General features: G+C 38.8%; 1 protein-coding gene across 1 annotated transcript in view; it reads left to right on the forward strand.

Annotated features, from left to right (window-relative positions):
* The window catches only part of ankfn1b (ankyrin repeat and fibronectin type III domain containing 1b), a 247,154-nt gene that overhangs the window by 28,050 nt on the left and 202,500 nt on the right, over positions 1-16,604 (forward strand). The window contains exon 2 of the mRNA XM_061967684.2: positions 12,521-12,643. The gene's annotated coding sequence lies outside the window, so the exon portion shown is untranslated. The remainder of the gene's footprint in view (positions 1-12,520; positions 12,644-16,604) is intronic.

Genomic DNA, 16,604 nt, shown 5'->3' on the forward strand with positions numbered 1-16,604 from the left:
AAATTACAGTTGGTACAAAATGCGGCTGCTAGACTTTTGACAAGAACAAGAAAGTTTGATCATATTACGCCTATACTGGCTCACCTGCACTGGCTTCCTGTGCACTTAAGAAGTGACTTTAAGGTTTTACTACTTACGTATAAAATACTACACGGTCTAGCTCCGTCCTATCTTGTCGATTGCATTGTACCATATGTCCCGGCAAGAAATCTGCGTTCAAAGAACTCCGGCTTATTAGTGATTCCCAGAGCCCAAAAAAAGTCTGCGGGCTATAGAGCGTTTTCTATTCGGGCTCCAGTACTATGGAATGCCCTCCCGGTAACAATTAGAGATGCTACCTCAGTAGAAGCATTTAAGTCCCATCTTAAAACTCATTTGTATACTCTAGCCTTTAAATAGCCCCCCTGTTAGACCAGTTGATCTGCCGTTTCTTTTCTTTTCTCCTCTGCTCCCCTTTTCCTTGAGGGGGGGGGGGCACAGGTCCGGTGGCCATGGGTGAAGTGCTGGCTGTCCAGAGTCGGGACCCGGGGTGGACCGCTCGCCTGTGCATCGGCTGGGAACATCTCTACGCTGCTGACCCGTCTCCGCTCGGGATGGTGTCCTGCTGGCCCCACTATGGACTGGACTCTTACTATTATGTTGGATCCACTATGGACTGGACTCTCACAATATTATGTCAGACCCACTCGACATCCATTGCTTTCGGTCTCCCCTAGAGGGGGGGGGGTTACCCACATATGCGGTCCTCTCCAAGGTTTCTCATAGTCATTCACATCGACGTCCCACTGGGGTGAGTTTTTCCTTGCCCGTATGTGGGCTTTGTACCGAGGATGTCGTTGTGGCTTGTGCAGCCCTTTGAGACACTTGTGATTTAGGGCTATATAAATAAAGATTGATTGATTGATTGATTGAAGTTTTAAAAATCACTTCAAATAACTTTTTATAAATGTCCTTTAATTGCACCGCCGAGGTGAGCGCTATTAGTCCTGAAATCTGCTTGTCATTTACAATGTAATAAACATGCATGTTATTAGTTCAGTTTCAGTTTATTTCAAATATGCATACGATACAATGCATCACAGTTGTTTCATTACAACACGTCCGAAAAGGAGTAGGAAGAAGCAGAGCTTATTTAATCCTACCCCTTTTCATACCATAGCAATTGTATCCCATTTTCTTGTTCTCTGTAACATAAAGTTAAAAGTTGGAGTTAAAGTACCAATGATTGTCACACACACACACGAGGTGTGGGCGGAATTATTCTCTGCATTTGACTCATCACCCTTTATCACCCCCTGGGAGGTGAGGGGAGCAGTGAGCAGCAGCGGTGGCCGCGCCCGGGAATCATTTTTGGTGATTTAACCCCCAATTCCAACCCTTGATGCTGAGTGCCAAGCAGGGAGGTAATGGGTCCCATTTTTATAGTCTTTGGTATGACTCGGTCGGGGTTTGAACTCACAACCTACCGATCTCAGGGCGGACACTCTAACCACTGAGTAGGTGGCAGTAACAGTGATAACAGTGAACAAATAAAGAATAAAGAATATACACCATAGTAATTAAACAAATATTAAATACATAAATAATCTTTGTCTCAATAAAAAAAAAAAGATGTTCATCGTAATTATTGTTCTGTGTACTTTGTGAACACTTGTAGTTTGAACAGTCTCTTAAAGTGAATCATATTGGTGCTTTGTTTGATTTCATTAGTTAATCCATTCCATAATTTGATTCCACATACAGATATGCTAAAGGTTTTAAGTGTTGTACGAGCATACAGATGTTTTAAATTAGATTTCTCTCTAAGGTTATATTTCTCCTCTTTTGTTGAGAATAATTGTTGTACATTCTTGGGTAGCAGGTTATAGTTTGCTTTGTACATCATTTTAGCTGTTTGCAAATGCACCAAATCGTTGAAGCAGATGCCGATATATTCCTGCTTTTCAAGGCCAATACTATTTATTTATGTATTTATTTGACAGGGACAGTACAATTAAACATTGCTACCGATGTCAAAGTGCATAGGACTTCTAGCCACAGGCTAATTTGCAACCCTTGTCGCTGGTTAGGCTTTAAAAAAAAAAAAAGTTGAGAAAAGTGTAAAACAAATACAAAAGGATTAAGACAAGTACAAAAATAAAAACACATTGAAAATAATTCAATCAATCAATCAATCAATGTTTATTTATATAGCCCTAAATCACAAGTGTCTCAAAGGGCTGCACAAGCCACAACGACATCCTCGGTATAGCCCACATAAGGGCAAGGAAAAACTCACCCCAGTGGGACGTCGATGTGAATGACTATGAGAAACCTTGGAGAGGACCGCATATGTGGGTAACCCCCCCCCTCTAGGGAGACCGAATGCAATGGATGTCGAGTGGGTCTAACATAATATTGTGAGAGTCCAGTCCATAGTGGATCCAGCATAACAGTAAGAGTCCAGTCCACAGTGGGGTCAGCAGGAAACCATCCCGAGCGGAGACGGGTCAGCAGCGCAGAGATGTTCCCAACCAATATACAGGCGAGCGGTCCACCCCGAGTCCCGACCCCGGACAGCCAGCACCCCATCCATGGCCACCGGATCTGTGTGTCTTCCCCTCCACAAGGGATAGGGGGGAGCAGAGGAGAAAAGAAAAGAAACGGCAGATCAACTGGTCTAAAAAAAAAAAGGGGGGGCTATTCAAAGGCTAGAGTATACAAATGAGTTTTGAGATGGGACTTAAATGTTTCTACTGAGGTAGCATCTCTAATTGTTACCGGGAGGGCATTCCATAGTGCTGGAGCCCGAATAGAAAACGCTCTACAGCCCGCAGACTTTTTTTGGGCTCTGGGAATCACTAATAAGCCGGAGTTCTTTGAACGCAGATTTCTTGCCGGGACATATGGTACAATACAATCGGTAAGATAGGCTGGAGCTAGACCGTGTAGTATTTTATACGTAAGTAGTAAAACCTTAAAGTCACATCTTAAGTGCACAGGAAGCCAGTGCAGGTGAGCCAGTATAGGCGTAATATGATCAAACTTTCTTGTTCTTGTCAAAAGTCTAGCAGCCGCATTTTGTACCAACTGTAATCTTTTAATGCTAGACATAGGGAGACCCGAAAATAATACGTTACAGTAATCGAGACGAGACGTAACGAACGCATGAATAATGATCTCAGCGTCGCTAGTGGACAAAATGGAACGAATTTTAGCGATATTACGGAGATGAAAGAAGGCCGTTTTAGTAACACTCTTAATGTGTGACTCAAAGGAGAGAGTTGGGTCGAAGATAATACCCAGATTCTTTACTGAGTCGCTTTGTGTAATTGTTTGGTTGTCAAATGTTAAGGTGGTATTATCAAATAAATGTCGGTGTTTAGCAGGACCGATAATCAGCATTTCCGTTTTCTTAGTGTTGAGTTGCAAGAAGTTAGCGGACATCCATTGTTTAATTTCATTAAGACACGCCTCCAGCTGACTACAATCCGGCGTGTTGGTCAGCTTTAGGGGCATGTAGAGTTGGGTGTCATCAGCATAGCAATGAAAGCTAACACCGTATTTGCGTATGATGTCGCCTAGCGGCAGCATGTAAGTACTAAAGAGTGCAGGGCCAAGAACCGAACCTTGGGGGACTCCGCACGTTACCTTAACATAGTCCGAGGTCACATTGTTATGGGAGACGCATTGCATCCTGTCAGTAAGATAGGAGTTAAACCACGACAAGGCTAAGTCTGACATACCAATACGTGTTTTGATACGCTCTAATAAAATATTATGATCGACGGTATCGAAAGCAGCGCTAAGATCAAGAAGCAGCAACATAGATGACGCATCAGAATCCATCGTTAGCAGTAGATCATTAGTCATTTTTGCGAGGGCTGTCTCCGTAGAGTGATTTGCCCTGAAACCGGATTGAAAAGGTTCACAGAGATTGTTAGACACCAAGTGTTCATTTAGCTGCTGTGCGACAATTTTTTCGAGGATTTTCGAGATAAACGGAAGGTGGGACACCGGCCGGTAGTTTACCATGAGGTCAGGATCGAGGTTAGGTCTTTTGAGCAAAGGATGAATAACCGCTTTTTTGAATGCTAGTGGAACAGTGCCAGAGGAGAGTGATAAGTTTATAATATTTATTGGCCCCATTTGTCCACACTACATCCAGTTCTAGGGCTCACACTTCTGATTTTCCTTAAGCCACTTTTTCAGTTTTGTGGAGAAAAGTTTAATGTCCGACTTTAACTCCAGTGGTGAACAATTGATAACTTATTGATATCTATTTATTTATTTATTTATTTTACCTTTATATGTAACTGTAGTTTTTGCACATCTGGAGTTAAGAACCGCTTTTGGATTCGACAAAGCATATCTGTAGATTTGTTCTGACAAAAGTCAGTATCTTCGATTGTTTTAACCTTCAGGTTGTCTTTGGCAAAATGTTTGCGTCTGGCTTTGGGTCTGCTTCTTCAGCAGCAGGCTTTCATATCACCGTGGTAGCAATGCTGGCATTTCAGGTGGCTGATAAGGTTTCGATGTGTTGAAGCTCACATGTTTTTTCACTCCTCGCAAAATGTTTGCAGAACATTTGGAGCAAATAGCACGCGAAAGCTCAGTGAAGAAGAAGTCCCACACCATCGACGGCATGTTTGTTTACACCGTGAGGTCAGAGAAAGCTTGCGCCGTGACAAGGAAGGCAAAAAGAGAGCTTGTTTTGCTCTTTCGTGCACGGTGCACCCTTAGTTATTGATTAATTAGTGAAAGAGAAAAAGCTGAATTCTTCTACAAATGTTAAATAACCATGAATATTTATCAGGGAAATGTTGTGTAATTCATTGTTTTATTTATTTTGAAGCCATTTCGTCTGTTTGAAATATTTACTTTCTTTGTTTAATGCAGTGTTCCCCAAACCCCAGATGCGGCCCGCCGGCGTCCAAAGTCCGGCCCGCGGGAAGTCCCGAGTAAAAAAAAAAAAATATATATATATATATATATTTTCTTTTTTTATAATTAGTATTTTTTTTATCTGTCCTTTTTCGCCCATCCATCAATACATTTCCTACAGCTTGTTACTCTCGGGGTCTTTTTTTTTAGATTCCGAGTGTAGAGTTTTTAAACATCAGTGGACATATGACTTGTTTTCGTCCATGGTAAGGAGAAGTCAGTTTGTCTAATCTGCAAAGAGACATATACAAATATACATATATATATATATATGTTTGTGTGGGAAAAAAATCACAAGACTATTTCATCTCTACAGGCCTGTTTCATGAGGGGGGGTACCCTCAATCATCAGGAGACTTTAATGGGAGCATTCGCATACCATGGTTTATATAGGGCACAGAGTGGGTGGGTACAGGCTGGCCTAGGGGCGTGGTGATTGGCTCATGTGTTACCTAGGAGGTGTTTCCGTCTATGGCGGCATGCTGTTACAATTTCGCTGCGCTTGTTGAGGGATGACAGGTCTGGACGGTAAATAATAAACAGTTTCTCTTTCAAGCATAGGTTGCATCTTTTATTACCACTATTGTAAGGTGTGCTGGATGCAAGAATTTGCCATGTTATTGAATATTCAACATTATTGTCTTTGAGGTCCCAAATGTGTTTGCTGAGTTCTGTGGTATTTCGCAGGTTTTTGTTCCTGAAAGAAGCCTTGTGATTGTTCCATCTGGTTTTGAATTCTCCCTCGGTTAATCCTACATATGTGTCGGATGTGTTAATGTCCTTGCGTATTACCTTAGATTGGTAGACAACTGATGTTTGTAAGCACCCCCCGTTGAGAGGGCAATCAGGTTTCTTTCGACAGTTACATCCTTTGTTGGTTTTGGAGTCGCTCTGTCTGGGGGCCGACGGCTCATTTGCAATTGTTTTGTTGTGGTTTGAGATGATTTGTCGTATATTGTTCATGCAGCTGTAGCTCAATTTAATGTTGTTCTTGTTGAATACTTTTCTTAGGGTGTTGTCTTTGGGAAAGTGTTTGTCAATCAGATTGAGGAATTTGTGTCCAATGTTCGTTGAGACGTTTTTGCTGTATGGGGGGTTGTACCAGATGATGTCGTTCCGTTTTCTGTTCTTTTTTGGCTGGTTTCCTGGCGTGGGTTCATAGGTGAGGGTGGAATTGTATCCGCTTTCATCAAGGGCTTTTTGGTACGGGAGGGTTGCTTGGTCAAATTCAGCTTTGCTATATATATATATTTCAGGAGAAAGGCACTTTTGCAGAAAACCGTAAAAAAGTGAGACATATTTCTGCATGCTTTGAATGGGAAAGCATAGCTCCATCTGGTGGCAAATATGACTTAATACTTTTCTTAGGTTGAGTGTGGTGTAAAAGAAATGCATTTTCAAAAGAGCATTTTTAGTGTGTGTTGGCTTTTGTTTAGCCTTGCCATTTTTGGCAAATTTAAGGAACAGAGATTCTAACCATTAAACCGGGGGTCCCCAAACTTTTTGACCCGGGGGCCGCAATGGGTTAAACATTTTTGGCCAGGAGCCGGGCTATATATATATATATATATATATATATATATATATATATATATATATATATATATATATATATATATATAAATATATATATATATATATATATATATATATATATATATATATATATATAAATATATATATATATATATATATATATATATATATATATAATGTATGTGTGGGAAAAAAAAATCACAAGACTATTTCATCTCTACAGGCCTGTTTCATGAGGGGGGGTACCCTCAATCGTCAGGAGATTGAGGGTACCCCCCCTCATGAAACAGGCCTGTAGAGATGAAATAGTCTTGTGATTTTTTTTCCCACACATACATATATTGCGCTCTACTACGGTATCGAGCACTATTATATATATATATATATATATATATATATATATATATGTCTTAATAAGGTTATCCAAAAAATAGTGCTCGATACCGTAGTAGAGCGCAATATATGTATGTGTGGGAAAAAAATCACAAGACTATTTCATCTCTGAAGATGAAATAGTCTTGTGATTTTTTTCCCACACATACATATATATATTTATATATATATATATATATATATATTTATATATTTATATATATGTATAAATATATATATATATATATATACATACATATATATATATATATATATATATATTTATATATATATATATATATATATATATATATATATATATATATATATATATATATATATATATATGTTTCAATTGTTAGAATTGTCATCTCTGTTTCTTAAATTAGCCAAAAATGGCAAAGCTAAACAAAAGCCAACACACACCAAAAATGCCCTTTCGAAAATGCATTTCTTTTACGCCACACTCAACTTAAGAAAAGTATTAAGTCATAGTTGCCACCAGATGGAGCTATGTTTTCCAATTCAAAGCATGCAGAAAAATGTCTGCAAAAGTGCCTTACTACTGAAATTGATGTTGGATAATGTTAAAATATATGTTTGCTATTACTTAAGTTTTGTTTTGTTTGTTATAATACAATATTTTGACCAAACCCTAATGAGTGAAAATATCTAAATGACTTTTGATGTATTTTTATAGCTTTAATTTTGAATGAAACACCTTGAGCTAACAGTTTTAGCTTGTTCGATGAGTACACAAAATGCACAATTAACCTGTTAAAACGTTTGCGATTTAATTTGTTTACCTTGAATCCTATTTTCTGTTAAAAGTCTAACTGGAAAATTATCCACCAAGTCGAGAAGATTTTTTTTTTTTTTCCCCTGTAAAAATGATTTGGCAAACGGAAGGCCCAGTCTACAACCCTCCCTTGTGTCCTCTGGGAACTTTTGGCATTGTTACAGTGTTAAGGAAATATTTCACCATGACATTTTGTGTCCGACAATAATATTTCACGTTGATTGAGTAATTTGCTATTTAAATGTGTTTTAGTACTTTACATGAATCTGCGGTGCTGACTTGTCTGGGATGCATTTTGGTCATCAATAATAAGTGTCCAACTTTTATAGCTTTTCAAGCTGTGCGTTTTCTTGTTTGCAAGGGAGAACAGAAATAAAATGAAGAGTTTTAGCTGCTCCTGAACGCCCCACTACTAAATCAAAGTGCACTGTAATTGTTAATGAGGGAAAATGGTTTAATTAAGGTTACTTTTAAATTGCAGGGAGAATTCCGTTGATAATCAAAAAAAAAAAAAAAAACACAATTCAGCTGAAAATTAGATCGGTTTATTTCTGGGGTTTATAGAGAAACGATTATTTAATCAGATTAATCACACTTTTGCATTTTGAATAATTGTGATTAATCACAGTAAATTACTTGCATGCATGATAATAATTGAAAAAAAATGTTTTGTCAGAATTTTGTGAGAATGTTGTACAGCAACTTTCTTAAAATATTTGACTTGAATGCACGTCATGTATTTGTTCAATCTCCGTTTATACACAAATAATATAATAATGTTTTTGTGCTTAATCGCATGAGTTAACGTGTTAACTTTGACAGCCCTAATATACCTGTACACATATAGGACTTGATCTACTAAAGGTTTGCGTGTCCTAAAATACACAAACTTGATAGCGCATGCAGAGCTGAGCTACTAAGCTAAGAGGATTGTGTCTCTTCAATCAGCAAAATAGGGGAGTGCAATTAATTTATCATGTTTACCTTCATGAATATGCGGAATATATGCTGATTATCAAAACGCCCACAACATGGGAGGATGAGATACAAATATATACAGGTAAAAGCCAGTAAATTAGAATATTTTGAAAAACTTGATTTATTTCAGTAATTGCATTCAAAAGGTGTAACTTGTACATTATATTTATTCATTGCACACAGACTGATGCATTCAAATGTTTATTTCATTTAATTTTGATGATTTGAAGTGGCAACAAATGAAAATCCAAAATTCCGTGTGTCACAAAATTAGAATATTACTTAAGGCTAATACAAAAAAGGGATTTTTAGAAATGTTGGCCAACTGAAAAGTATGAAAATGAAAAATATGAGCATGTACAATACTCAATACTTGGTTGGAGCTCCTTTTGCCTCAATTACTGCGTTAATGCGGCGTGGCATGGAGTCGATGAGTCTCTGGCACTGCTCAGGTGTTATGAGAGCCCAGGTTGCTCTGATAGTGGCCTTCAACTCTTCTGCGTTTTTGGGTCTGGCATTCTGCATCTTCCTTTTCACAATACCCCACAGATTTTCTATGGGGCTAAGGTCAGGGGAGTTGGCGGGCCAATTTAGAACAGAAATACCATGGTCCGTAAACCAGGCACGGGTAGATTTTGCGCTGTGTGCAGGCGCCAAGTCCTGTTGGAACTTGAAATCTCCATCTCCATAGAGCAGGTCAGCAGCAGGAAGCATGAAGTGCTCTAAAACTTGCTGGTAGACGGCTGCGTTGACCCTGGATCTCAGGAAACAGAGTGGACCGACACCAGCAGATGACATGGCACCCCAAACCATCACTGATGGTGGAAACTTTACACTAGACTTCAGGCAACGTGGATCCTGTGCCTCTCCTGTCTTCCTCCAGACTCTGGGACCTCGATTTCCAAAGGAAATGCAAAATTTGCATGGTTGGGTGATGGTTTGGGGTGCCATGTCATCTGCTGGTGTCGGTCCACTCTGTTTCCTGAGATCCAGGGTCAACGCAGCCGTCTACCAGCAAGTTTTAGAGCACTTCATGCTTCCTGCTGCTGACCTGCTCTATGGAGATGGAGATTTCAAGTTCCAACAGGACTTGGCGCCTGCACACAGCGCAAAATCTACCCGTGCCTGGTTTACGGACCATGGTATTTCTGTTCTAAATTGGCCCGCCAACTCCCCTGACCTTAGCCCCATAGAAAATCTGTGGGGTATTGTGAAAAGGAAGATGCAGAATGCCAGACCCAAAAACGCAGAAGAGTTGAAGGCCACTATCAGAGCAACCTGGGCTCTCATAACACCTGAGCAGTGCCAGAAACTCATCGACTCCATGCCACGCCGCATTAACGCAGTAATTGAGGCAAAAGGAGCTCCAACCAAGTATTGAGTATTGTACATGCTCATATTTTTCATTTTCATACTTTTCAGTTGGCCAACATTTCTAAAAATCCCTTTTTTGTATTAGCCTTAAGTAATATTCTAATTTTGTGACACACGGAATTTTGGATTTTCATTTGTTGCCACTTCAAATCATCAAAATTAAATGAAATAAACATTTGAATGCATCAGTCTGTGTGCAATGAATAAATATAATGTACAAGTTACACCTTTTGAATGCAATTACTGAAATAAATCACGTTTTTCAAAATATTCTAATTTACTGGCTTTTACCTGTATTTCAATTTACCACTTTCTGTGTGATTTATTAAGACTGAAACTGTTCTGCAGCTGCTGTTTTGCATCTACATTTAGCATGTTTGGAAAGTATGTGCAGACTGGCAAGGTTACACACAATTGGCTGCAAAGTTTGACTATTGAGAGAGAGAGAATGTTCCATGTATGTGCATGTCAACATGTTTGGACTGTTAGAAATAAAACTAATAGATGTATTGTCTATTCAGCAATGTCATTCATTTATTTCATAGCTGCTTGATGACTTAAGAGGCTGATTAAACAAATGAAATTGATAATTTTTTGTGTCTGCGAGCATTTTTATTTTTTATGTGTGTGTGTTTATGATAGATAAAAAATAACTTGCAATATGCACTTTCTTTCATTTGGATCATTCCAGACGCACCAACACAATACCGTAGTGCCTCCCAGAGTACACATTTTGGTGTGCTAAAAGTAGGGTATGTTGTCTAGATCAGTGTTTTTCAACCTTTTTTGAGCCGAGGAACATTTTTTGCGTTGAAAAAATGCGGACACACACCACCAGCAGAAATCATTAAAAAAACTAAACTCAGTTGACAGTAAAATGTCGTTGTCGCAATTGTTGGATGCGACTTCAAAGCATAACCAAGCATGCATCACTATAGCTCTTGTCTCAAAGTAGGTGTACTGTCACCACCTGTCACATTACGCCCTGACTTATTTTGAGTTTTTTGCTGTTTTCCTGTGTGTAGTGTTTTAGTTCTTGTCTTGCGCTCCTATTTTGGTGGCTTTTTCTCTTTTTTTGGTGTTTTCCTGTAGCAGTTTCATGTCTTCCTTTGAGCAATATTTCCCGCATCTACTTTGTTTTAGCAATCAAGAATATTTCAGTTGTTTTTATCCTTCTTTGTGGGGACATTGTTGATTGTCACGTCATGTTCGGATGTACTTTGTGGACGCCGTCTTTGCTCCACAGTAAGTCTTTGCTGTCGTCCAGCATTCTGTTTTTGTTTACTTTGTAGCCAGTTCAGTTTTAGTTTTGATCAGTTTAGCCTTCCCTAAGCTTCAATGCCTTTTCTTAAGGGCACTCACCCTTTTGTTTATTTTTAGTTTAAGCATTAGACACCTTTTTACCTGCACGCTTCCTCCCGCTGTTTCCGACATCTACAAAGCAATTAGCTACCTGCTGCCACCTACTGATATGGAAGAGTATTACACGGTTACTCTGGCGAGTTCTAGACAGCACCGACACTCAACAACAACACATCATTTGCAGACTATAATTACTGGTTTGCAAAAAAATATTTTTAACCCAAATAGGTGAAATTAGATAATCTCCCACGGCACACCAGGCTGTATCTCAGGGCACACTAGTGTGCCGCGGCACAGTGGTTGAAAAACACTGGTCTAGATGGCGCTTCAATGAAGCTTAGAAAATGGTATTCATAGTATTATACTTTTGTGCTGCATTTCAACAACATGGCAAAAAAAATGGCAATGGTTGGAGCATATGATGCCATAAACGTGTGGGGAAATGAGTATCTCCATGGTGACCGCCGGTGTACACCCAAAATCCTCATTCGAATATGGCGGTCTGTACCACTTTTGCACGGTTTCAATTGATATATTGGTATATTATTTATTCATTATTTATTTGTTCACTGTTCTGTTACAGAGAACAAGAAAATTGGATACAATTGCTATCGTATGAAAAGGGGTAGGATTAAATAAGCTCTGCTTCTTCCTACTCCTTTTCGGACGTGCTGTAATGAAACAACTGGAAATATGTGCTGAATTACATTGTATCGTATGCATGTTCCAAATAACCTGAAACTGAACTGAACTGAACATACAGTCTTAGTAAATCACCCGCAACTTGCTCACTAAATAGTACAAATAATTTTATAGTTTGCACACACTATTTAGCACGTGTTATTTGGGGTCTTAGCAGATAAGGCCCATGCTGTTCATGATTTAATAATAAATGACTCAGAGAATATGAATCAACTTCAACAAATACAAAAATAAATTACATCCAAGTGCCTGATTGGGGATTTGATCAGCCTTTTATTCAAGTTGACCCGAACAGTGTCGGAAATAAGAATTCCCGACTGATTATTGGAACAAGAACTCTTCAGCGTTTGGGAGCAGAAGTTTTGATTTGCAGAGCATGACAGCCTAGAGAACTTTATGTCAATGACCTTGTAAAATGTCTAACCTAATCTCCAGGTCTTTTTTTTTGTTGGTTTGTTTTTCCCCTTTTCTTAGGTCTGAGTCTGGAATCTCCAAGTTTACCCATCGCCTGTCCCTCAAAGAACGTCCCGCCAAAGCTGAGAAGACCACATCGGAACGAGTCCATTCTTACCGGAGACGCTCCCTCAGTGTTGATTGGTAAGCACAGAGACCGCGTTCGACATTTGAGTTTCTTTGGCCAGCGCCCGGCCTCGCCAGTGGCCGTGTTCCAGTCAGTCAGCGGGCTGACGATAAAAGGAGTGGGAAACCAAAAAAATCTGCTTGCCGTCAATCTTCCTTGTTCCTGGTCTGGCATCCTCACTCAACTTCCTGTTGTGTATCCTGGGCTCTTCCTATCTGGTCCCATTGGAGGGGGGACCCAAAGAGCCGTAGATCTTAGTGGTTTGAAGTACAGGTGCAAGGTTCTCCATAGAGTCAAGTAAGGACCCAATGTCAGGTTGTACGAGGTCTTTAGTCGACCTTACGAGACTTGTTGTGTGGTCTGCTCTAAAGGTTGAAGTCGGGAATGGATGTGTGGTCCGTGAGCTGGATGGCGGCGTTTACTGTATGTGCGGTGTGAGGTCCTTTATTTTGAACAGCTCTGTGTCGCCGGCGAGTGGCTGGACCGAGCCTTTTAAAGTTGATGTGGTCTGGTGTTAATGGAACGCAGCGGAAGATTGGACATGCTTATTTACGAGAAAAACGCAGGGAGCTGCAGCTACAGATCTCACTTTCTCCGCAGTGAGCTGCCATCACGAGAATGACATCATTGTCGTCATTGTGGTTGAAAGCAAACCGCAAGCAAATTGATGCCTGCTGAAAACCTCCAATGAATTATTTGCATTGAATTTACTTATCTAATATTATTGTGTGATGATTGTATTATTTTGGAATTTTAATTTCAAACTGTCACATGTGCAGTGTTAAGTATTAAAATAGTGTAAAGTCAGCTGAGATCGGCTCCAGCACCCCCCGCGACCCCGAGAGGGACAAGCGGTAGAAAAAATGGATGGATGGATGTTCTTTTGAATTGAGGACTGAAGATGGTGTAGCCTTTGCTTGATCCATCAATGTAAAATATATATTTTACATTATATAACATACAGTAATACAAAAAATAAAGTCATACAAAATATATGTAAAGAAATAATGTAATAACAAATATAGTGAAATATTTTAAACATTATAAATGTATATAAAAACGTATTGTTTTCCCTAAAACTGATATATAAAGTAATAATAATACAAGCTAATTCGATTTTTTACACTGGACACCTCGAATAATTGAGTGCTGAGGACCTGGTCGGAAATCATACCTGCGCCGTGTGCACAAAAGGGAGCAGTGGGCAACCATTGCACACAATCTGATAATATAGATCACTAAATACAAAATATAATCAAATAATAAATGCACACTTACCACAATTTAATATTACATAAACAGTACAATATACATACCAGGGGTGTCCAAAGTGTGGCCCTTTGGGCCAATTGTGCCCAGCAACTCGCATTTTGTTGGCCCATAGCATATCATCGAAATAAAATCAAACCGAAAAAAGAGTAAACATGTAAGAAAAAGCGCTAAAAGATGTAATATGATGAATAAAAAACGGAAATTTTGATACTGATGCTATGTTTTGTGTAACCAATAAGACAAATCCAACAAAAAGTTGTATCTATGTGTGTGTATATAGATGTGTATATATGTGTGTGTGTATGTATATATATATATGTATGTGTGGGAAAAAATCACAAGACTATTTCATCTCTACAGGCCTGTTTCATGAGGGGGGGTACCCTCAATCATCAGGAGATTTTAATGGGAGCATTCGTATACCATGGTTTATATAGGGCACAGAGTGGGTGGGTACAGGCTGGCCTAGGGGCGTGGTGCATCCAGCACACCTTACAATAGTGGTAATAAAAGATGCAACCTATGCTTGAAAGAGAAACTGTTTATTATTTTCCGTCCAGACCTGTCATCCCTCAACAAGCGCAGCGAAATTGTAACAACATGCCGCCATAGACGGAAACACCTCCTAGGTAACACATGAGCCAATCACCACGCCCCTAGGCCAGCCTGTACCCACCCACTCTGTGCCCTATATAAACCATGGTATACGAATGCTCCCATTAAAATCTCCTGATGATTGAGGGTACCCCCCCCTCATGAAACAGGCCTGTAGAGATGAAATAGTCTTGTGATTTTTTTCCCACACATACATATATTGCGCTCTACTACGGTATCGAGCACTATTTTTTGGATAACCTTATTAAGACATATATATATATATATATATATATATATGTATATGTATATATGTGTGTGTGTGTGTGTATATGTATATATAAATGTGTGTATACATGTGTGTCTATGTATGTGTGATACGTGTGTGTGTGTGTGTATATATATATATATATATATATATATATATATATATATATATATATATGTGTGTCTACATGTGTGTCTATGTACATTATGTGTAATACGTGTGTGTGTGTGTATATATATATTTATATACATGTGTGTGTGTGTATATATATACCGTATATATATATATATATATATATATATATATATATATACATACACGTGTGTGTGTATATATATACAGTATATGTATGTATGTATATATATATATATATATATATATATATATATATATATATATATATATATATATGTGTATATATAAGTATACATATGTGTGTCTATATATCAATATATATGTATATGTGTATGTATATAAATATGTGTGTGTGTTTGTGTATATATATATATATATATACACACATATATGTCTATATATGTATGTGTGTGTATATGTATTTGTATATATGTGTACTTGTATAAATATACTGAACAAAAATATAAACACAACACGTTTGTTTTTGCTCCCATTTTTCATGAGTTAAACTCAAAGATCTAAAACTTTTACTATATACACAAAAGGCTTATTCCTCTCAAATATTGTTCTCAAATCTGTCTAGGTCTGTGTTAGTGAGCATTTCCTTTTTGCTACAATAATCCAACCCACCTCACAGGTGTTGCATATCAAGATGCTGATTAAACAGCATTATTATTGCACATGTGTGCCTTAGGCTGTCCACGATAAAAGGCCAGTCTGAAATGTGCGGTTTTATCACACAGCACAATACCACGAATGTTGCAAGTTTTGAGGGAGCGTGCAGTTGGCATGCTGACTGCAGGAATGTCCACCAGAGCTGTTGCCCGTGAATTGAATGTTCATTTCTCAACCACAAGCCGTCTCCAAAGGTGTTTCAGAGAATTTGGCAGTACATCCAACCAGCCTCACAACCGCAGACCACGTGTAACCACACCAGCCCGGGACCTCCACATCCAGCAGTTGAACCTCCATGATTGTCTGAGACCAGCCACCACGACAGCTGCTGCAACAATTGGTTTGCATTACCAAATTTCTGCACAAACTGTGAGAAACCGTCTCAGGGAAGCTCATCTGCATGCTTGTCATCCTCATCGGGGTCTCGACCTGACTGTAATTTGTCGTCGTAACCAACTTGAGTAGGCAAATGCTCACATTCGATAGCATCTGGTATGTTGGAGAGATGTTCTCTTCACGGATGAATCCCGGTTTTCACTGTTCAGGGCAAATGGCAGACAGCGTGTGTGGCGTCGTGTGGGAGAGCGGTTTGCTAACATCAACGTTGTGAATGTAGTGGCCCATGGTGGGGTGGGGTTATGGTATGGGCAGGCATATGTTATGGACAATGAACGCAAGTGCATTTTATTGATGGCATTTTGAATGCACAGAGATGTGAGGAGATGCTGAGGCCCATTGTTGTGTCATTCACTGGAGATCATCACCTCATGTTGCAGCATGACAATGCACGGCCACATGTTGCAAGGATCTGTACACAATTCCTGGAAGTTCTTGTTTAAAAATGGGAGCAAAAACAAAAGTATTGCGTTTATATTTGTGTTCAGTATATGTATATGTATGTGTATATATGTATATATATATATATATATATTTGTGTGTGTATATATATATATATGTATATATATATATATATATATATATATATATATAATGTGTGTATATATGTATGTGCATATATATGTATATATGTTTAT

This window comes from Nerophis lumbriciformis, linkage group LG11 (assembly GCF_033978685.3).
Source record: "Nerophis lumbriciformis linkage group LG11, RoL_Nlum_v2.1, whole genome shotgun sequence".
Taxonomy (NCBI): Eukaryota; Metazoa; Chordata; class Actinopteri; order Syngnathiformes; family Syngnathidae; genus Nerophis; species Nerophis lumbriciformis.